Source organism: Calliphora vicina, chromosome 3, assembly GCF_958450345.1.
Source record: "Calliphora vicina chromosome 3, idCalVici1.1, whole genome shotgun sequence".
In the NCBI taxonomy this organism is placed as follows: Eukaryota; Metazoa; Arthropoda; class Insecta; order Diptera; family Calliphoridae; genus Calliphora; species Calliphora vicina.
The window spans coordinates 120,113,775-120,138,558 of record NC_088782.1 but is presented as its reverse complement, the minus strand read 5'-3'; the positions used below and the strand labels follow the sequence as shown (position 1 = coordinate 120,138,558).

The 24,784-nt window shown below is 24.2% G+C and overlaps 1 protein-coding gene across 1 annotated transcript in view; it reads left to right on the top strand.

The window, feature by feature from the left end:
* The window catches only part of fz2 (frizzled 2), a 312,996-nt gene that overhangs the window by 137,206 nt on the left and 151,006 nt on the right, over positions 1-24,784 (top strand). The window contains exon 6 of the mRNA XM_065502741.1: positions 10,742-10,827. The gene's annotated coding sequence lies outside the window, so the exon portion shown is untranslated. The remainder of the gene's footprint in view (positions 1-10,741; positions 10,828-24,784) is intronic.

The window sequence follows — 24,784 nt, the reverse complement described above, 5'->3', positions numbered from 1 at the left end:
AAAGTACTAAAGTGATTATGAAAGACTTAAATAGTACTTTTTCTAAAAGTACTAATGTAGCACTATAAACCCCTTTTATAAAAGTACTTTTTTCAAAGTAGATAGTACTTTATCTAAAAGTTCTAAAATAGTACTTTTACTAAAAGTGTTAATGTAGTACTAAAAATCCTTTTTTAAAAGTATTCAAATAGTACTTTTCCTTGATGTACTAAAATAGTACTTTTTCCAAAAGTACTTTTTTTAAACGACTAAATCTATATTTTTTCTTTCTTTTTCTTTTCTAAAATCATTTTAGTAAAATGTAACTCTTTAGTACTTTTGGAAAAGTATTAAAATGTAGCTGTTTCTAAACTTTTTTTTCTTTTTGTTGTCTAGTCATTCTTAATTTTTGTTGCTTTTTTACTATTTAATCTCTTTATTAATAAAGAATTTAAACATAAAAATCCATCATTCCATATTTTATGAGATTTTTGTTGATGATGTTTATTAAACAAATTTGTCATTTGTTTTTATTAACCTTTAGAAATAAATTATTTCTGTTTTTAGGCAAAACAAAAATATTTTGAAATGTCAATCTATAAATGACCTATAAATCATAAAGACAAACTAATAAAAATGTAAGATCTAAAAGACTTTAAAGAAAGACCTATAAAAATTCTTATGTAGAAAAAATCAAAGAATTGTTTTTATGTGCTTTAAGAGATTATTTTTATTTTGTTTGTTTAATATTAAAAAAAACTGTATATTTGTCAATTTCCGTGTGTATGAATTTTCATTACCTTTCGTTGCTGGTTTATGGGGACTTTTTTTAATTTTCTTTTTCTTCAATTTCCATTAATTTCTTTTAGCTGAGGCGTTAAATTAACAACTTAACACCCTCTATATAGAATTTGCTTTATAAGAATTTGAAAGCAAAAGACATTTTGGTTTTTTATTGGATTTTTTGCTCATCTTATTCCTACAGTCGACTGAAGGTAGGGGAGTTAAGGAATCTTATTTATACTTTTCTAATTTACACCTTTAAGGCATTTAATGTGGAATGGTGTGTCAGCCATCCTTACGTACACCTAGACTGAATATTTATAATCTCACATGGACATTAATACTGGCTGTGTTATGGCTTGCCATTTGCAGCTGTTACAATTTCATTGAATTTATGGCAAACTTTATGTATGAGTTGTTAAGCAAAAGGTTAAAGTTCAGCAAAGTTTATCAAAAAAGTTATTTAAACTTGGCAGAATATGAGCAAAATAGTTACAACTGAAAAGGAAGATTTTTCCAAAGTGAAATCTAATTAAATTGCTTATTTTTGAAAATAAAATTCTCGAATTTTTCCAAAAAAAAATTCTCGAATTTTTAAAAATAAAATTTTCGAATTTTTGAAAATAAAATTCTGGAATTTTTGAAAATAAAATTCTGGAATTTTTGGAAATAAAATTCTGGAATTTTTGGAAATAAAATTCTGGAATGTTTGAAATTAAAAGTCTGGAATGTTTGAAAATTTTCGAATTTTTGAAAATAAAATTCTGGAATTTTTGAAAATAAAATTCTGGAATTTTTGGAAATAAAATTCTGGAATGTTTGAAATTAAAAGTCTGGAATGAAATTAAAATTCAGGAATTTTTGAAAATAAAATTCAGGAATTTTTGAAAATAAAATTCTGGAATTTATGAAAATAAAATTCTGGAATTTATGAAAATAAAATTCTGGAATGTTTGAAAATAAAATTCAGGAATTTTTGAAAATAAATGCCTGGAATATTTGTAAATAAAATTCTGGAATGTTTGAAAATAAAATTGTGGAAATTTTTAAAACACAATTCTGGAAGTTTTTAAAATAAAATTCTGAAATGATTGAAAATAAAATTCTGGAATTTTTTAAAATACAATTCTGGAAGGTTTTAAATTAAAATTTTGGAAGTATTTAAAATAAAATTCTGGAATTTTTGAAAATAAAAGTCTGGAATATTTGAAAATAAAATTCTGGAATGTTTGAAAATAAAATTCTCGAATTTTTAAAAATAAAATTCTGGAATATTTGATAATAAAATTCTGGAAGTTTTTAAATTAAAATTCTAAAAGTTTTTAAAAATAAAATTCTGGAATTTTTTAAAATACAATTCTGGAAGGTTTTAAATTAAAATTCTGTAAGTTTTTAAAATAAAATTGTGGAATTTTTTAAAATAAACTTCTGAAAATTTATTTAAATAAAACTCTCGAATTTTATTTTCAAAAATAAGATTCCCGATTTTTTATTTCTGTCACATAATCTCCCTCCTCCATTTTTATTTCATACAAAGAAGTTTGTCTTGATTGTTTTTATAATTTTTTGCATTTTTATTGTTTTATTGTGATTATTATTGTTTATATATGGTTTGTTTATGGCGCCTGAAGTTAATTTTTTCTCCAGTTTTATTAATTTCATACCTAAAACGTGTTTGGCGAGTTAAAAGTTTTTCTAAAGCCCAAGTGATTTGTTTCAAAATCTGTGAAACAACGTCATCACTGTAAAGCCATAATGCCCACCATAGTATTCATCATCATTAGTTTATCAGGTTTATTGAAATTATCGTCAATATTGTTTAAATGTTTCACATTATAAAATTTGTCATGCTTCATTTAAATTCAAATAAATTTTAATTTTATTTAAAAAAAAATCACCATCAAGCAACAGCAACAAACTCATTAACATTAAACTAAATTATCATAAATTTGTTTAACAAGCCGGGAAAAAATATTTAAATTTAAATTTTATTTTTTAATAATTGAGCTTTTTTCTTGCTTTAAAAAAGTTTATTTTTTTAAATTATTTGAAATAATTGTCTGGTTTTATTAACCAAAAAAGAAAACAAATTCCTGTCATTTTTATTAAATTAAACACACCGTAGGTGGAGGGGGGAAAAAGAAATAAAAGGACTCATATAAAAGTAAACGCTGGTAATAAGATAAAAAACTATTACATTAATTAAAATAAAATCCATTTGAACTAAAACAAGTAAGAGTGCTATATTCGGCTATGCCGAATCTTATATACCCTTCACCTTTGTTGTGGATGCATTATTATTTTTTATAATTAGTATATATGTAAGTACATTGCCCACTTTCAGCGTACAGCATCCTAAATTTATCAAGAACACAAAAAACAACAACAACGCCAAACGAAACAAAACACCAAAAGAAAAAACAAAATACGCAAGGCAATGAAACCAACACACATCCAAACATACGTTTAATTGTATAAAAAACAACAACAACGCCAAAAGAAACAAAATACGCAAAGCATGCACATTAAAACATACGATTTGTTGATTTTTTGTCAAAAAAACCAACACACAACCAAACAAACGTTTAGTTGTATAAAAAACAACAACAACGCCAAAAGAAACAAAACACAAAAAAAAACAAAATACGCAAAGAATGCACATCCAAAAACAAAAAAAAACAAAATACACAAAGCTTGCACACCCAAGCATACGTTTTGTTGTTTTTTTGTCAAAGCATGCAATACATTGTGTTTTTTGATGAAATTTTCAGAGGTTGTCTCGGATTTTTGCTCATATCTCCGTTATTTATGGACGGATTTTGCTGATTTTAAATAGCAAAATTCTCGAAAGTATGTCTGACAGAATTGTTGAAGATTTGGATCCCGGAGATATCTGGGGCCTTCAGAAAATTGATTTCAACAGACAGACAGACAGACAGACAGACGGACAGACAGACAGACAGACAGACAGACAGACAGACAGACAGACAGACAGACAGACAGACAGACAGACAGACAGACAGACAGACAGACAGACAGACAGACAGACAGACAGACAGACAGACGGACATGGCTTAATCGACTCCGCTATCTATAAGGATCCAGAATATATATACTTTATAGGGTCGGAAATGAAAAATGTAGAAATTACAAACGGAATGACAAACTTATATATACCCTTCTCACGAAGCTGAAGGGTATAAAAAAAGAGTGTGAAAATGTACAACACACTAAAGAAATAAATTAAGGTGACCATTTAAAACTTAAAAACACAAACTGTACTTATTTTTTCCCAGTTTCTAATACAAATTTTTAAAGAAATAAAAAAATCCTAAAAGTAAAATTTAAAAAAAAGTAATTAAAACAAAATTCAGAAATTTAATGGAATAATATTACATTGCTATAAAAATGAAAAAAATTTTAAAAAATTTGATTTTTTTTAAAAAAAAAAAGTAAAACTACTACCATTTCTAAAGTTCTTTTTTTAGCAGTATTTTGCTAAAAACAATGAAAAACAAAATGTTTGATATAAATAAGAAACAATTTTGCACAAAACATAGAAAAAAATTTTGAAAAAAAGTAGTAGAAATACTACTTTTGATAAAGTTCGTTTTTAAATAATATTTTGAAACATTTTTAAGCAGTTTCCTATAAAAAGAAAAAATTTTGGGGAAAATTTGATTTTTTAAAAAAGTAGTAAAAATACTACCATTTCTAAAGTTAGTTTTTAAGCAGCATTTTGCTGAAAACAAACAAAAATAAAATGTTTACTATAAATAAGGGACATTTTTGCAGAAAAAATGAGAAAAGTATGATTTTGAAAAATGTAGTAGAAATACTACTTTTTCTAAAGTTCGTTTTTAAGCAATATTTTGAAATAAAATAATCATTAACAAAATGTTTGACATAAATTATAAACATAGAGGCTGAAAAAATATTAAAAAAGTAATTTTGAAATAAGTAGTATATAATACTATTTTTACTAAAGTTTGTTTAGAGCTGCATTTTGAAACATTTTATATTATAATACATTTCTTGGTATAATATTACTTTCCTATAAAAACGAAAAAATTTGGGAAAAAATTGATTTTGAAAAAAAGTAGTAGAAATACTACTTTTTCTAAAGTTCGTTTTTTTGGCAATATTTTGCAAAAAAAAATCATCAGCAAAATATTCTACATAAATTATAAAAATTTCGTCTGGAAAAAAATACTTTGAAAAAAGGCTTCGTGTTAATGGGGGTTAATCGTATAATATGTATTTCCAAATCTTATAGAAGTTAATGTTAACAAATTGTAATTTAAAAAAATAGTAAACATTTTAAAAATAGTAGTAGAAAATATCTTTTAAAAATGTTGGCAATATTTATGATAAACAATAAAAAATCTTAAATTTTTATTTTTTGTCGAATTTGCTTTTATTTTACAAACTTTTAAAAAAGTAGTAAATTTAGTACTTTTTTAAAAAAGTAGCAAATGTGATAAATTTCACAAATTTATATTAACTTAAACAAAAAATATGGCAAAAAACTAATTTTGAAAAAAGTAGTAGAAAATTATTTTAAAAAAATTTGGTTAAATTTATGATAAACAATAAAAAATCTTAACTTTTGTCGAATTTAGATTATTTGTAAAAAAGTAGTAAATTTAGTACTTTTTTAAACAAGTAGCAAAAGTGAAAATGTTCTCAAATTATTCTTTAACTAAGTGTAAATATGAATTTAAACAAAAAATCTATTAAAAAACTATGTTTAAAAAAAGGTAGTAAAAATACTACTATTATTTTATTCCGTTTTTGGTAGTATTTTTAAGATCAAAATCCAAAATTTAAATATTTTGGTACTAATTAAATTATTTTTACAGAAAAAAATAGAAAATACTATTTTTCTAAAAAGTAGTAAAATAGTACTTTTTTAAATTTTGTTGTAAAGTTGTTTAAAATCAATAAAACAACTAATATTTTTAAAATTCAGACAAAAAATAAGAAAAAATATTAAAAATTTAAGATTTCTTATTATTTTTAAAATAGTGTTTTTCAAAATACTTTTTGAAAAAAGTAGTAAAACTTAAAATGTTGCACAATTTTTCTTAAACATTCACAAAACTGTTAATTCTAATATAAAAATCTAAAAAAAAAGCAATGTTTGAAAAAAGTAGTAAAAATACAACTACTTTTTAATTCCGTTTTTGGTAGTATTTTTAAGATCAAAATCCAAAATTTTAATCTTCTGATACTAATTCAAAATATTTTTACAGAAAATATATGAAAAGTAAAACTTTTTCTAAAAAGTGGTAAAAAAGTACTTTTTGGAAAAGTGTTACAAATTTGTTTATAATCATGAGAACATGCTAAATTGATAAATTCAAATAGAAAATAGTAATAAAAAATTCCTGTAATAGGGAAATAGTACTACTACTACAATTCAAACTGGTCACCTTATTCTATTTTTCGTCTCTACATTTCTCTGAACCATGTCCTGTTTATTGCCACTGGACAAAACCGAAAAGTGCCCTGGCTAAGCACAGTCCGACAGACAATGCCATTATTTTCTATGCACTTGCAGCAGTCAAACTGAACACGGCTTCAAACCCCAACAAAATACAGCTAGTACAGTGAAACACTATGGAGATGTGTCACACCAAAAGGATCCCAAACGAGAAAAGAATAATAAAAAAAAAAAAATGTAGCACAAGTTGATCCACAAATACATAAAGGCGAATGCAAAACAACCATAGACTCAATAAAGGGAGGATGGACTAAAATGCAAGCAGGACTCGCAGGGACATTTAAAAAAAAATATATGATAAAGTATACATAGACATAAAGCAAATTGCAAATAAAGGAAGTTTGCACTAGACAAACTATAGATAGGGGGAAAAGAGATAGAGAAATTGCACAGTAGCATAAAATTAGAGGATGTATGTATATAAAACACACACACAGATGCAAATATATATCGCTATACCAAGCCATAGTGCATAGATGCATGATGACAATAAATCTAGAATTATTTTTTTTTTTTTGTGGAGGGAAGGAATTAATGAAAGTTGGGTTTTTTTTTTGTTGCTTTTTTAGCAAAAAACTATAAAGTATTTAATAAAAGTGTGAAATTTAGTTGACGGAAACTTGAAACCATGGAAAAAATAAAACTAAAACAAAACCCGTGGTCAAATATTGAATAGTTAAATGAATTGAATATTTAATGAGATTGGTAAGGACGTTTTTTTTTTTCAATTGTTTTTGCATATCTTGTGGTTTGAATAGAAGTGTTTGGGGACAACAAAATGAAAATCATGAACAAAGTTTAATTAAAATGGTGGGAAATATTTTTCGAAAATATTTAATATGGAATTGAGGTAAATAAACTTTAAGGGAAAACTATTACCAAAAAAATCTTTAAAAAAAATAAAAAGAATTTTCAGAATTTGTCAAAAAGTAATAAATTTAAGATTAAAATAAAAGAAAAAATATTTTCTAAAATGATTTTTATGTGTTTTTTACTTTCAATACAATTTTTTCTTAAAAATAGAACATTTGTAAAAAGGTAGTAGAATAGTAGTAATATACTACTTTTTCAGTTATATGTTAAAACAATTATTTGAAGTAGATTTAATTTGAATTTATGGGTTTTTCGTTGACAAATTGTTAAATTTGAATTTCATAAAAAAGTACTAAAATACTACTTTTTAAAAATTTGCCAAAAATTGTTTTAAAGTGGAAAGATATGATTTTTAACAAAAATCTATGACATTTTAAAGAAAAAAATTATATAATCACCCCTATCGCGAATCAATATTTCACATGAAATATTTTCCCTTTTCCTTTTATCATACATCAACTTTGTTCACTTGAAAAAATTCGCCTTGTTGTGAAATTTTTAGATGGAATTTTGTAAACAATAAACAGCTGTTACGAACAAAATCAACTATTGTGAATGTAAAGTTCATCGTGATATTCCCGATAGCAATTTTCCCTTCGAGGGAAATGAATATTTCATGGGAACAAAATTTCACATGTTATTGCCGATAGGGGTGAATTTCTTAATAACAGAATATTTTTAAAAAAGTAAAAAGAAATAGATTTAATTTGAAATTATGAGTTATGTTAGTTAAAAAATTTGTTAAGTTTGACCTCTTAGAAAAAGGTACTAAAATACTACTTTTTTAAAATTTGCCAAAAATTGTTTTAAAGTAGACAAATATGATTCTCAAACTCAATCTATGAAATTTTTGAGAAAAAGTAGTAAAATTTTTAAAAAATAAAATAATTTTCAAAAAGTAGTAGAAAAGTACAAATATACTACTATTTTTAAATATATAAAAACTAGTATTTGAGTAGATTTAAAATTGTTTTAAAGTAGGCAAATGACATTTCAAAGAAAAATGAGTATAATTTCTGAAAAATAGAACATTTTTAAAAAAGTAGTAGAAAATTACAAATATACTACTTATTTCAAAATATGTAAAAACAAATATTTTAAGTAGATTTAATTTAAAATTGTGGGTTTTACATTAAAAAGCTGTTAATTTTGAGCTTTTATAAAAAAGTACTAAAATACTACTTTTTTAAAATTTACTAAAAATTGTTTTAAAGTAGACAAATATGATTCTCAACCCAAATTTATGAAATTTTTGAGAAAAAGCAGTAAAATTTTTAAAAAATATAATAATTTTCAAAAAGTAGTAGAAAAGTACAAATATACTACTCTTTTTAAATATGTAAAAACTAGTATTTGAGTAGATTTAAAATTGTTTTAAAGTAGACAAATGACATTTCAAAGAAAAATGAGTATAATTTTCTTAAAAATAGAACATTTTTAAAAAAGTAGTAGAAAATTACAAATATACTACTTATTTCAAAATATGTTAAAACAAATATTTTAAGTAGATTTAATTTAAAATTGTGGGTTTTACATTAAAAAGCTGTTAATTTTGAGCTTTTATAAAAAAGTACTAAAATACTACTTTTTTAAAATTTACTAAAAATTGTTTTAAAGTGGACAAATGTAATTTTTGAGAAAAAGTAGTCTAATTTATTAAAAATAGAACATTTTTAAAAAAGTAGTAAAATACTACTTTTTAGAAATATGTAAAAACAAGTATTTGAAGTAGATTTAAATTGAATTTATGGGTTTTACATTAAAAATGTTAAATTTGACATTTTATATAAAAGTACTAAAATACTACTTTTTTAAAATTTGCCAAAAATTGTTTTCAAGTGGACAAATATGATTCTCAACCCAAATCTATGAAATTTTTGAGAAAAAGCAGTAAAATTTTTAAAAAATATAACAATTTTCAAAAAGTAGTAGAAAAGTACAAATATACTACTCTTTTTAAATATGTAAAACCTAGTATTTGAGTAGATTTAAAATTGTTTTAAAGTAGACAAATGACATTTCAAAGAAAAATGAGTATAATTTCTGAAAAATAGAACATTTTTAAAAAATTAGTAGAAAATTACAAATATACTACTTATTTCAAAATATGTTAAAACAAATATTTTAAGTAGATTTAATTTAAAATTGTGGGTTTTACATTAAAAAGCTGTTAATTTTGAGCTTTTATAAAAAAGTACTAAAATACTACTTTTTTAAAATTTACTAAAAATTGTTTTAAAGTAGACAAATGTCATTTTTGAGAAAAAATAGTAAAATTTATTAAAAATAGAAAATTTTTAAAAAAGTAGTAAAATACTACTTTTTAGAAATATGTAAAAACAAGTATTTGAAGTAGATTTAATTTGAATTTATGGGTTTCACATTAAAAATGTTAAATTTGACCTTTTATAAAAAAGTACTAAAATACTACTTTTTTAAAAATTTGCAAAAATTGTTTTAAAGTGGACGAATATGATTCTCAACCCAAATCTATGAAATTTTTGAGAAAAAGCAGTAAAATTTTTAAAAAATATAATAATTTTCAAAAAGTAGTAGAAAAGTACAAATATACTACTTTTTTAAAATATGTAAAAATGAGTATTTGAGTAGATTTAATTTGAAAATATGGGTTTTAAGTTAAAAAAGTTGTTAAGTTTGATCTTTTATAAAAACGTACTAAAATTACTTTTTTAAAATTTGCCAAAAATTGTTTTCAAGTGGACAAATATGATCTTTAACAAATATCTATGACATTTTTAAGAAAAAGTAGTATAATTCAATACAAATAGAACATTTTTAAAAAAGTGGTAGAAAAATACAAATTTACAACTTTTTTAGAAATGAATCATGAAATTATTGAAAAAAGTAGTAAAACTAATTTCAATAAAATTTTGCAAATAAAAATTTTGAATTTAAAAAACACGAATTCTGCATAATATCTGAAAATTTCATAAATACATAAATTCAAAAAGTTTTGAAAAATGTAGTAAATTTTAGTATTTATTGAATTTAACAAAAATAGCTTTTTCAATTGGAAGAAAATGTGAAATATTTATAGTTTTCAAAGTAATGTAAAAAAAATAGTAAATTTTAATTTAAATAAAAAATAATTTTGAAATCTAAGTAAATTTAAAATTTTTGCAATGTTCGATAAATTTCAAAAATAAAATTTAATTCAAAAACTTTTGAAAAAAGTAGTAAATTTTAAAATTATTGAAATTTAGTAAAACCTAACTTTCAAATCAAAGAAAATGTTTAATATTTGCAATTTTCAAAAAAGTAGTAAATTTGAATTAAAATGAAATTTTGCACAAAAATAACTTTAAAATAAAAGAAAATGTTTCGTTTTGCTTTGTTCTAAAAATGTTGAAAATGGTAGTAGATTTTAAAAAAGTAGTAAAATTCTTAAATGTTCCCAAAGTCTGTAATAAAATCCATGAAAAATTTTCAATTTATTGTAATTTCTCAAAATTCGGAAAATTTTGTTACTTTTTTAACTTTAACTTTTTTAACAAAAATTCAAATTTAACCTTCAAGCATTTATACAATTTTTAACACATTTGCTGTAACAACCATATCTCTGTTGTTCTCTATTTACAGGACTCTACTACTGCTATACTACGCTTCCTTTAATCAACAGCAAACGCAACATGAAATTTATTTTCCTCTACATTTAAAGCGAACGAGTGAGTATAAAAAATCAATTTTCACATTTTCAGGAGATTTATATATAAAGTTACAAACAGCCACACAACAAATATAGAAAAAATATAAAAAAAAAATTCCTCAAAAAAAAAAATAAATAATAACAAAACAATCAACAAACAAATACCCAAGTAAATCATGCGTTGTTATGTGAGATTGTTTGAATGTATTTTATATATATTTTTTTTATATATAAAAGACTATGAATCTGTACTAAAAACCAACCATAATTTATAGAAAAATAGCTTGTTTAACATGTTACATAAAAACCGAAAATAAACCTAACGAAATCACAACTCTCTTACACACACAAATAAATCCTTTTTTTTTTGGAAAACGGATAACACACACACACAACTAAAGCTATGTATGTGTCTGTTAATGGAAAAAAATTGTAGGGAACAAGCATTCATTTATACTTATAAATCACTAGTTAAATAATAAAAAAAAGGAACCTACAATCGTGTTTGAATGAAAAAAAGTAAATATATATAATACACGAACATAAAAATCTCTATAACGTTTTAGGACTATCATTTCCCAGTGTCATCATTCTTGTTGTATAAGTACCAACAATAAAACAAGCTTATTCACACATACATACACACATAACTCCTGCACACTTACACAGAAACACATATCCATATTTACAAATACTTCCTTACATTTGGAGAGAAGTTAGAAAATGGGGAAGGAAAGCTCAACAGCAAGAGAGAACTTGATTTTTGAAGGTAATTAAGCTTAAGTAAAGCTCAGCTGGTGTTTAAATTTAACTTTTAAGAAAAGCTTTAACGGAAAGCTTTACAGATTTTTGAAAGTTGGTTTTAATAGGAGCTGTGTATTAAAAGCTCTATGATCTTTACTAAAAGCTTTTTTACAGAGCGAGGGAATACAGAAATGCAATTAACTTTCCAACTATGAATCCGATCTGTACAACAATAAAAAATCTGTACAACAGTTCAAGTATTGACATTCCTCAAAAAGAAAAACAGCTTGTACACTATCTGTACAAAATTTGGCATGACAATAAAAGAGGAGCTAAGCTTTTAAAACTTGGTTCATTTTAAAAAAGTAGTAGAATTTTTTTTATGTAAATTTAATAAACCAGCTAATTTAGCTTTTAATAACCATGAAAATCATAAAATTTTCTGTATTTTTTAAAAATTAGTACTAAAATATTTTATTTTTAAAAAAGTAGTAGATTTTTTAAAAAAAAAAAAAATAGTAGTACATAAATATTATTTTTTAAGAAAATAGTTGGATAATTTTATTTTACTGAAATTTGAAAAATTAACTTAAAGGCTCCAGAAAACTCAAAATTTAAATTTTTCCAGCATTTTGTAAAATGTAGTATAACGAAAAACGAAAAAAAGAATTAAATTTTAGACAAATTTTGTAAAATATGCTAAAAATATGCTAGAAAATATGAAATTTTGCATTTTGTAAAAATATGTAGTAGAAAATATTTTTTAAAAAATAGTAGAATTTTATTTTAATAAAATTTAAGAAATTATCTTTAAAAATGTCCAAATATTATAATTTTAAATTTTTGAATAAAAAGTAGTAACCATTTAACACATAATTTTTAAAAAAAAATAGTAGTAGTATTTAATTTAAGTCAAAGTTTGTAAAAATATTTAGTATTAAAATATTTTTTTAGAGAAAAGTAGTAGAATTTGAACATAAATCAAAACATAAAATTTTGATATTTTCTGCATTTTGTAAAAATAGTAGTAAATGTAGTAAATAAATGTAGAAAAGATTAGAATTTTATTTTAATAAAATTTTTAAAAATTTACTTATATAACTCTAGGTAACACACATTTTTATATTTTCAGATTTTTTATTAAATATTTTTATTTTGAAACTTGCTTTCGTGTAAAATAAATGCAGCATATTATTTTCATTTTAACAATCGGTTGCTTGCAATACTCATCATGTTTATAAAAATTTCCATCAATAGAAACTTCCACACATAAACAAGTTTGATAACAAGCTGTTATTAACATTGCTATGACTACATTAAATGTGAAGCAGCTTTAAAAGCTCTAGGTGATCATTATGGAAATAGAACATTCGAGTTTTTCCGTTAAATTATTCTAGAAACTACTAGAAGATGTCGCTGTCATGTATAAATACTGGTAGCACCGTTGAGCTGATTAAGTAAACATCAAACTGATATTCATGTAAAAAATTAACTAATTTATTTCTATAAACTAATTTATTCCAAATAAAGCTTACAAAAAATAGCAGATTTTGTTAAAGAAACTTAAAATTTTTTTCTGATTTTTACAACTTTGTAGTTGGAAAAATCTTAAACTCCCTTCACTCAACCATTTAACAGAGACACTGTCAAACACAATCTCTAAAATTTAGACTTACGGTAAAAGTGGGTTAATAGCAGTGCTGGCAAATAAAGTGATATTACTCGTATAATTATTTTAGTAATTTTCAATAATAAGAATGTTTATGTTTTAGGAATTGAATTTTCGTTAAATGCTTGTGTCTTAAACTAATATGTAAACAGTTTTAATTAAATGATTTTAGTTTCAAAAATGAAGTTTCGTTAAGTTTTTTAAATGTCCAAAAACTAGAAATTATCGTTGGCTTTCAATTTAACTTGGTTTTAAAAATAAAGTTTCGTTAAGTTTTTTTAAAAACCTTCAGCTAATCAAATATGGCCATAAATAATTTCCATTGGACTTGGTTTCAGAAATAAAGTTTCGTTAAGTTTTTTTAAATCGCTTAAAATCAAATCTTTGTCAACATTTAAATTGAATTTCACTTGTACTAAACTAATATATCAATAGTTTTAATTATATGTTATTAGTTTTTAAAATAAAGTTTCGTTAAGTTTTTTTAAACAACAAAATTAAAAAATGTTCTTTGGTTTTAAAACTAGCTTTTCACAGCTTATCAAATATGGTTTTAAATAATTTTAATTTTTGTCAGTTACAAAAATACAGTTTCGTTAAGTTTTTTAAATTACAAAAAATTAAATTTGTTCCCACATTTAATTAGCATGATAACTATGCTAAACAAATAAAGAAATATCTTTTATTAAAAGTTGTTATTTTAAAAAAATAAAGTTTCGTTAAGTTTTTTAAATCGGGCAAAATTAAATGTTTGTCAAAATTTATATTGCATTTTACTTGTTTTAAACTAATATACCAATAATTTTAATTATATATTACTAGTTTTTAAAATAAAGTTTCGTTAAGTTTTTTTAAACAACAAAATTAAGAAAATTTTCTTTTGATTTAAAACCAGTTTCTCCCAGCTAAAAAAATATGGCCTTAAATAATTTTAATTTTTGTCAGTTACAAAAATAAAGTTTCGTTAAGTTTTTTAAATTACAAAAAATTAAATTTGTTCCCACATTTAATTAGTATGATAACTATGCTAAACAAATAAAGAAATATCTTTTATTAAAAGTTGTTATTTTAAAAAATAAAGTTTCGTTAAGTTTTTTAAATCGGGCATAATTAAATTTTTGTCAAAATTTATATTGCATTTTACTTGTTTTAAACTAATATACCAATAGTTTTAATTATATGTTATTAGTTTCTAAATTAATGTTTCGTTAAGTTTTTTTAAACAACAAAATTAAGAAAATTTTCTTTTGATTTAAAACCATTTTCTCCCAGCTAAACAAATATGGCCTTAAATAATTTTCATTTTTGTCAGTTACAAAAATAAAGTTTCGTTAAGTTTTTTAAATTACAAAAAATTAAATTTGTTCCCACATTTAATTAGCATGATAACTATGCTAAACAAATAAAGAAATATCTTTTATTAAAAGTTGTTATTTTAAAAAATAAAGTTTCGTTAAGTTTTTTAAATCGGGCATAATTAAATTTTTGTCAAAATTTATATTGCATTTTACTTGTTTTAAACTAATATACCAATAGTTTTAATTATATGTTATTAGTTATTAAAATAAAGTTTCGTTAAGTTTTTTTAAACAACAAAATTAAAAAATGTTCTTTGGTTTTAAAACCATTTTCTCCCAGCTAAAAAAATATGGCCTTAAATAATTTTAATTTTTGTCAGTTACAAAAATAAAGTTTCGTTAAGTTTTTTAAATTACAAAAAATTAAATTTGTTCCCACATTTAATTAGCATGATAACTATGCTAAACAAATAACGGAATATCTTTTATTAAAAGTTGTTATTTTAAAAAATAAAGTTTCGTTAAGTTTTTTAAATCGGGCAAAATTAAATTTTTGTCAAAATTTATATGGAATTTTACTTGTTTGAAACTAATATACCAATAGTTTTAATTATATGTTATTAGTTTTTAAAATAAAGTTTCGTTAAGTTTTTTTAAACAACAAAATTAAAAAATTTTCTTTGGTTTTAAAACCATTTTCTCCCAGCTAAAAAAATATGGCCTTAAATAATTTTCATTTTTGTCAGTTACAAAAATAAAGTTTCGTTAAGTTTTTTAAATTACAAAAAATTAAATTTGTTCCCACATTTAATTAGCATGGTAACTATGCTAAACAAATAAAGCAATATCTTTTATTTAAAGTTGTTATTTTAAAAAATAAAGTTTCGTTAAGTTTTTTAAATCGGGCAAAATTAAATGTTTGTCAAAATTTATATTGAATTTTACTTGTTTTAAACTAATATACCAATAGTTTTAATTATATGTTATTAGTTTTTAGAATAATGTTTCGTTAAGTTTTTTTAAAGGCCCAAATTAAAAAAAAAATTTGGATTTAAAACCAGCTTTTCCCAGCTAAACAAATATGGCTTTAAATCATTTTCATTTTTGTCAGTTACAAAAATAAAGTTTCGTTAAGTTTTTTCTTTCATGTAAAATTAATTTTTTTTCCATATTTAATTAGCATCGTACCTATGAGAAACAAATAACGGAATATCTTTTATTAAAAGTTGTTATTTTAAAAAATAAAGTTTCGTTAAGTTTTTTAAATCGGGCAAAATTAAATTTTTGTCAAAATTTATATTGCATTTTACTTGTTTTAAACTAATATACCAATAGTTTTAATTATATATTACTAGTTTTTAAAATAAAGTTTCGTTAAGTTTTTTTAAACAACAAAATTAAGAAAATTTTCTTTTGATTTAATACCAGTTTCTCCCAGCTAAACAAATATGGCCTTAAATAATTTTAATTTTTGTCAGTTACAAAAATAAAGTTTCGTTAAGTTTTTTCTTTCATGCTAAATTAATTCAACTCTTATTCCCATCCCTGCTAAATACTCACACTTTTAAATACTGCTCTCCCTCCCACCCACAATAACACCAAACACATAAAAGCACACATATGTGAGTGATTTCCATTCCTGCGAAATACGCACTCGGCTAGGAACTGCTTTCCCTCCCACCCACAATAAAATACACATATGAGCGTAAGAATATGTATGAGAGTGAGTGCATGTTTATTGAGTTTGATATTTATGAGACATTTTTGTGGGTGTTAGACAGGCTTTAATGTTTTTGAACAAATTCATACAAACACAGTGAGAGAGGGAATGTGTGAGCAAGGAAGGAGCTCTAGAATACTAGAATGAATGTAGGCTTCCTGGCACCCTGATGCTTTTCAAAAAAAAAAAACGCCATATTTCGGTAATATTTTCAGTATTTGTTGTCGTTTTTTTGTGCTATTTTTCTACAAAATATTTTTTATGTTTATTTCTATTTTTATGGCCATGTTGAGGTTTCTTTTTTTTTTCAAACAATTTGGCTGACAAAAAATCACAAAAACGCGCCAGGAAAAAAAACACATCAAGCAATTTATACATTTTTTTCAACTTTGTAAGGGGAATATATGCAAATTTTCTTTTATTTTTCAAACATGCATATAAAAATATATAGAATTTTCTATTTTTTTTTCTTTACTTTTTTCCCATCATGTTTATTTGCTTGTTTGTTGTGTATGATAAAGTATAGTTGTCGTCTGTATATCACCGTTTTTTTATTTAATGGTCTTGTATTTTATAGAGTAGAAAGAAAGAATAAAATACTGACAAATTGTGTGGTATTGTTTTAATAGCATATAAAATACTCATATGACCGTTTGGTTTCTATTAGACAATGGCCAAAAATTGATTTTTATTACAGTTTTAATATAGACAAACTTTTTTTCGCCAACAAGTTTATATAATAATTGGAAAATAATAACCAGATCAATTAAAAAAACTATAAAGATGAACAGTTAACATTGTTGTTGTCAATAATAAACTGACACCAAATTAAAACTAATTAAACAGTCTCAATTAGCAGACGCAGGCATAATTTTATTATATTTTGTATAGAAAAATAAAAAAATAAAAAAATTTGTTTGTTTTTTTAATTTTCAAAAACAATTTTTAAATTTTTTTTAACTAAAAATATTTAAAATTTATATTTTTATAATTTTTTTCTTTAAATAAATGCAAATTTATGCAAATTATGTTTTATTTTTTCTTTCTTGTAATTTTATATTTTTCTCATTTTTAAATAATTTGTAATATTGTAATTTTTAAAATTATATTAAACAAAACATAAAATCGGAAATATTAAAATGATATTTACAGTTTAGTTAAAACAACACTTTAAAAATACTTTAAATAAATAACTAAAGCTTTGTTTAAGGAGTTGCCAAGACAAGCTTTATTTTAGGCTTTAGCATTTTAGAAAAGCTGTAAATTCCTTTATTGTATAAACAATAATATTATTACTTTAAATTGAAAAAAAAAACCTTAAAATATAAATATGTAAATAATATATGTATTTTATATATCATTATTATGATCTCATAAATATTCATACAATAAATCTAAAAAAATATAAAACAATTTTCTATTAAAGCTTTTTTTCTCATAACAAAATATAACAGGTGAGTTTTTTATTCGTATAATTTTAAATTCTTAAAATTCTGCTTAAATTACAGTAAAAATAAATAGTTTTGCTCTAAAAACATTTATTTTCTGATTCCGAAACATAAAAAACGATTCCAGCCATAAATGGTGATAATTTTAATACCTATACAATAATAGCATACAAATTTATTGCCGACACTTAGGCGGCAATAAATTAGCACAGACACAAATCACATAACAGTGGTACATTTTTTAAAAATTATTTTTTAAATTTTAAAAAATCGGTCCAATCAAAAAATGGATTTCATTTTCGGATTCAGCGGGTGGCAAAACAGATTAATAGGTGTTTTCGGCCCGATTTAAGCACTATTTAAGGAGAAAAATGCAAAAAACATAAATTTTGGGAAAAATGGCAAAATTTATTTTCAGTTTTTATAAACAAAACATGACATCAAAAATGTATTGCCGGTATTTAGGCGCTATTAAAATAGCAATGACACAAATCACATAACAGTGGTGCTTTCTATAAACAATTTTTTTTTAAATTTTGAAAAAGCGATCGGATCAAAAAATGGATATCATTTTCAGATTCAGCGGGTGGCAAAACAGTTTAATAGGTGTTTTCGGCCCGATTTAAGCACTATTTAAGGAGAAAAATGCAAAAAACATAAATTTTGGGAAAAATGGCAAAATTTATTTTCAGTTTTTATAAACAAAACATGACACCAGAAATGTATTGCCGGTATTTAGGCGGTAATAAATTAGCAATGACACAAATCACATAACAGTGGTGCTTTTTATAAAAAATATTTTTTTAAATTTTAAAAAAGCGATCGGATCAAAAAATGGATTTCATTTTCGGATTCAGCGGGTGGCAAAACAGATTAATAGGTGTTTTCGGCCCGATTTAAGCACTATTTAAGGAGAAAAATGCAAAAAACATAAATTTTGGGAAAAATGGTAAAATCCTTTTTTTAGTTTTATAAACAAAACATGACACCACAAATGTATTGCCGGTATTTAGGCGCTATTAAAATAGCAATGACACAAATCACATAACAGTGGTGCTTTTTATAAAAAATATTTTTTTAAATTTTAAAAAATCGGTCCAATCAAAAAATGGATTTCATTTTCGGATTCAGCGGGTGGCAAAACAGATTAATAGGTGTTTTCGGCCCGATTTAAGCACTATTTAAGGAGAAAAATGCAAAAAACATAAATTTTGGGAAAAATGGTAAAATATTTTTTTTAGTTTTATATACAAAACATGACACCAAAAATGTATTGCCGGTATTTAGGCGGCAATAAATTTGCAATGACACAAATCGCATAACAGTGGTGCTTTTTCTAAAAAATATTTTTTTAAATTTTAAAAAAGCGATCGGATCAAAAAATAGATTTCATTTTCGGATTCAGCGGGTGGCAAAACAGATTAATAGGTGTTTTCGGCCTGATTTAAGCACTATTTAAGGAGAAAAATGCAAAAAACATAAATTTTGGGAAAAATGGTAAAATATTTTTTTTAGTTTTATAAACAAAACATGACACCAAAAATGTATTGCCGGTATTTAGGCGGTAATAAATTAGCAATGACACAAATTACATAACAGTGGTGTTTTTTCTAAAAAATATTTTTTTAAATTTTAAAAAAGCGATCGGATCAAAAAATGGATTTCATTTTCGGATTCAGCGGGTGGCAAAACAGATTAATAGGTGTTTTCGGCCCGATTTAAGCGCTATTTAAGGAGAAAAATGCAAAAAACATAAATTTTGGGAAAAATGGCAAAATTTATTTTCAGTTTTTATAAACAAAACATGACACCAAAAATGTATTGCTGGTATTTAGGCGGTAATAAATTAGCAATGACACAAATCACATAACAGTGGTGCTTTTTATAAAAAATATTTTTTTAAATTTTAAAAAAGCGATCCGATCAAAAAATGGATTTCATTTTCGGATTCAGCGGGTGGCAAAACAGATTAATAGGTGTTTTCGGCCCGATTTAAGCACTATTTAAGGAGAAAAATGCAAAAAACATAAATTTTGGGAAAAATGGTAAAATTTATTTTCAGTTTTTATAAACAAAACATGACACCAAAAATGTATTGCCGGTATTTAGGCGCTATTAAAATAGCAATGACACAAATCACATAACAGTGGTGCTTTTCTAAAAAATATTTTTTTAAATTTTAAAAAATCGGTCCAATCAAAAAATGGATATCATTTTCGGATTCAGCGGGTGGCAAAACAGATTAATAGGTGTTTTCGGCCCGATTTAAGCGCTATTTAAGGAGAAAAATGCAAAAAACATAAATTTTGGGAAAAATGGTAAAATATTTTTTTAGTTTTATAAACAAAACAAGACACCCAAAATGTATTGCCGGTATTTAGGCGGTAATAAATTAGCAATGACACAAATCGCATAACAGTGGTGCTTTTTATAAAAAATATTTTTTTAAATTTTAAAAACGCGATCCGATCAAAAAATGGATTTCATTTTCGGATTCAGCGGGTGGCAAAACAGGTCAATAGGTGTTTTCGGCCCGATTTAAGTACTATTTAAGGAGAAAAATGCAAAAAACAAATTTTGGGAAAAATGGCAAAATTTATTTTCAGTTTTTATAAACAAAACATGACACCAAAAATGTATTGCCGGTATTTAGGCGGTATTAAATTAGCAATGACACAAATCACATAACAGTGGTACATTTTCTAAAAATTATTTTTTAAATTTTAAAAAATCGGTCCAATCAAAAAATGGATATCATTTTCGGATTCAGCGGGTGGCAAAACAGATTAATAGGTGTTTTCGGCCCGATTTAAGCACTATTTAAGGAGAAAAATGCAAAAAACATAAATTTTGGGAAAAATGGTAAAATTTATTTTCAGTTTTTATAAACAAAACATGACACCAAAAATGTATTGCCGGTATTTAGGCGCTATTAAAATAGCAATGACACAAATCACATAACAGTGGTGCTTTTTATAAAAAATATTTTTTTAAATTTTAAAAAAGCGATCGGATCAAAAAATGGATTTCATTTTCGGATTCAGCGGGTGGCAAAACAGATTAATAGGTGTTTTCGGCCCGATTTAAGCACTATTTAAGGCAAAAAATGCAAAAAAACATAAATTTTGGGAAAAATGGCAAAATTTATTTGCAGTTTTTATAAACAAAACATGACAGCAAAAATGTATTGCCGGTATTTAGGAGCTACTAAAATAGCAATGACACAAATCACATAACAGTGGTGCTTTTTATAAAAAATATTTTTTTAAATTTTAAAAAATCGGTCCAATCAAAAAATGGATTTCATTTTCGGATTCAGCGGGTGGCAAAACAGATTAATAGGTGTTTTCGGCCCGATTTAAGCACTATTTAAGGAGAAAAATGCAAAAAACATAAATTTTGGGAAAAATAGTAAAATTTATTTTCAGTTTTTATAAACAAAACATGACACCAAAAATGTATTGCCGGTATTTAGGCGGTAATAAATTAGCAATGACACAAATCACATAACAGTGGTGCTTTCTATAAACAATTTTTTTTTAAATTTTGAAAAAGCGATCGGATCAAAAAATGGATATCATTTTCGGATTCAGCGGGTGGCAAAACAGATTAATAGGTGTTTTCGGCCCGATTTAAGCACTATTTAAGGAGAAAAATGCAAAAAACATAAATTTTGGGAAAAATTGCAAAATTTATTTTCAGTTTTTATAAACAAAACATGACACCAAAAATGTATTGCCGGTATTTAGGCGGTAATAAATTAGCAATGACACAAATCACATAACAGTGGTACATTTTTTAAAAATTATTTTTTAAATTTAAAAAAATCGGTCCAATCAAAAAATGGATTTCATTTTCGGATTCAGCGGGTGGCAAAACAGGTTAATAGGTGTTTTCGGCCCGATTTAAGCACTATTTAAGGAGAAAAATGCAAAAAACATAAATTTTGGGAAAAATGGTAAAATATTTTTTTTAGTTTTATAAACAAAACAAGACACCAAAAATGTATTGCCGGTATTTAGGCGGTAATAAATTAGCAATGACACAAATCACATAACAGTGGTGCTTTTTATAAAAAATATTTTTTTAAATTTTAAAAAAGCGATCGGATCAAAAAATGGATATCATTTTCGGATTCAGCGGGTGGCAAAACAGATTAATAGGTGTTTTCGGCCCGATTTAAGCACTATTTAAGGAGAAAAATGCAAAAAACATAAATTTTGGGAAAAATGGCAAAATTTATTTTCAGTTTTTATAAACAAAACATGACACCAAAAATGTATTGCCGGTATTTAGGCGGTAATAAATTAGCAATGACACAAATCACATAACAGTGGTGCTTTTTATAAAAAATATTTTTTTAAATTTTAAAAAAGCGATCGGATCAAAAAATGGTTTTCATTTTCGGATTCAGCGGGTGGCAAAACAGATTAATAGGTGTTTTCGGGCCGATTTAAGCACTATTTAAGGAGAAAAATGCAAAAAACATAAATTTTGGGAAAAATGGTAAAATACTTTTTTTAGTTTTATATACAAAACATGACACCAAAAATGTATTGCCAGTATTTAGGCGCTATTAAAATAGCAATGACACAAATCACATAACAGTGGTACATTTTTTAAAAATTATTTTTTAAATTTAAAAAAAGCGATCGGATCAAAAAATGGATTTCATTTTCGGATTCAGCGGGTGGCAAAACAGATTAATAGGTGTTTTCGGGCCGATTTAAGCACTATTTAAGGAGAAAAATGCAAAAAACATAAATTTTGGGAAAAATGGCAAAATTTATTTTCAGTTTTTATAAACAAAACATGACACCAAAAATGTATTGCCGGTATTTAGGCGGTAATAAATTAGCAATGACACAAATCACATAACAGTGGTGCTTTTTATAAAAAATATTTTTTTAAATTTTAAAAAATCGGTCCAATCAAAAAATGGATTTCATTTTCGGATTCAGCGGGTGGCAAAACAGATTAATAGGTGTTTTCGGCCCGATTTAAGGAGAAAAATGCAAAAAACATAAATTTTGGGAAAAATGGTAAAATTTATTTTCAGTTTTTATAAACAAAACATGACACCAAAAATGTATTGCCGGTATTTAGGCGCTATTAAAATAGCAATGACACAAATCACATAACAGTGGTACATTTTTTAAAAATTATTTTTTAAATTTTAAAAAATCGGTCGAATCAAAAAATGGACTTCATTTTCGGATTCAGCGGGTGGCAAAACAGATTAATAGGTGTTTTCGGCCCGATTTAAGCACTATTTAAGGAGAAAAATGCAAAAAACATAAATTTTGGGAAAAATGGTAAAATATTTTTTTAGTTTTATAAACAAAACATGACACCAAAAATGTATTGCCGGTATTTAGGCGGTAATAAATTAGCAATGACACAAATCACATAACAGTGGTGCTTTTTATAAAAAATATTTTTTAAATTTTAAAAAATCGGTCGTATCAAAAAATGGATTTCATTTTCGGATTCAGCGGGTGGCAAAACAGATTAATAGGTGTTTTCGGCCCGATATAAGCACTATTTAAGGAGAAAAATGCAAAAAACATAAATTTTGGGAAAAATGGTAAAATTTATTTTCAGTTTATATAAACAAAAAATGTGTTGCCGGAAGTTAGGCATATATAAATAAGCAAAGAATAAAACAATGAACAGTGGAGCGTTTTTATAAAAAATATTGTTATAGATTTTTTTTATTAATTTAAATTAAGAAATAGGTACTAATTAACAACAAGATATTTCCTATTTGATAAATATTTCAGCATTAACTTTCTTAGGAATCCGATCTAATATTACAGGCTGGGTAGGAAGAGTCCAGTTTTGACGTATGCATTTTGAAGTAGAAAATGAAATCTGCAAGAAAAAAAGATGAAAATATATTTTAATAAAAGTTGTGTTTAAGTAGTTTTAGAGTTTAAGTGGTTAAGTTAAATTCAATACATGATTAGCTACTTTCTACAATATATGGAAATGGTTTAGAAATGATAGCATTTTAAATTTCTAATGAATTTAGTCAAATGTCAGCTGGACAAAATCAGCAGACCTTTATGTGACCTTTTTGATGACATACTTTTTTCCATTTTCTTGTTGTTACATTGATTTTGAAAGGCCTATTGTAAGTGTTAAGCCAACACCTTCCAAGATATTGTTAAAGTTTACTACCCAGTTTTTAATGACAAAAAAAAACAAACGTTGGTATTAAAAAAACTATAAACAAGAACAGTTCAACATTGTTGTTGTCAATAATAAACTGATACCAAATTATAACTAATTAAACAGTCTCAATTAGCAAACGCTGGCATAATTTTATTACCTTTTTATAGAAAAATTAAGGCCTCTTTCATTGAATTGGAAAATTTTGCTTAAAATGATTTAAATAATTTCCTAATTTTCATAGTTACTTAGAAAAGTAACCGGTTACTTCATCACAATTTATGGTTACTTTTAAAAGTAATCGGTTATTTTTTCAATTTCATTTGAAGTTGAAAATTTTGCATAAACTCATTTAAATAATTTTCAATAATAATTTATTTTTGAAGAGTTTTCATTAATTTTAAATGTTCCTTTCAAAAGTAATCGTTTTTTAAGTTACATTTGCATTTTAAAATTTAGATGAAGCAAGATATTTTGATTGCCTTTAAACATAACAAATTATTCTTTAAGATGAACAGTTTTTGTAAACGATTACTTAAAAAAGTAATCGGTTACTCGGACAAATTTATATGTAAATTTTACATAAAAATTTAATATATACATGATTTTATAAAATTTTATTAATTTTAACAGTTTCTAAGATGGTTACTTTTAAAAGTAATCGGTTATTTTTTTAAAAATTCATTAGAATTGGAAAATTTTGCACAGTATCATTTAAGTAATATTCTAATTGCCTTTTTGAAGTATTTTCATTAATTTTAGAGGTTTCTAAAATGGTTACTTTTAAAAGTAATCGGTTATTTTTTTTAATTTCATTAAAATTTGGCTCAAAATCATTTAAATAAGTTTCCAATTTTTATTTCAGTTATTGAAAAGCCTTTTTTAAAGCATTTACATGGTAACATAAAAAAAGTAAGCGGTTA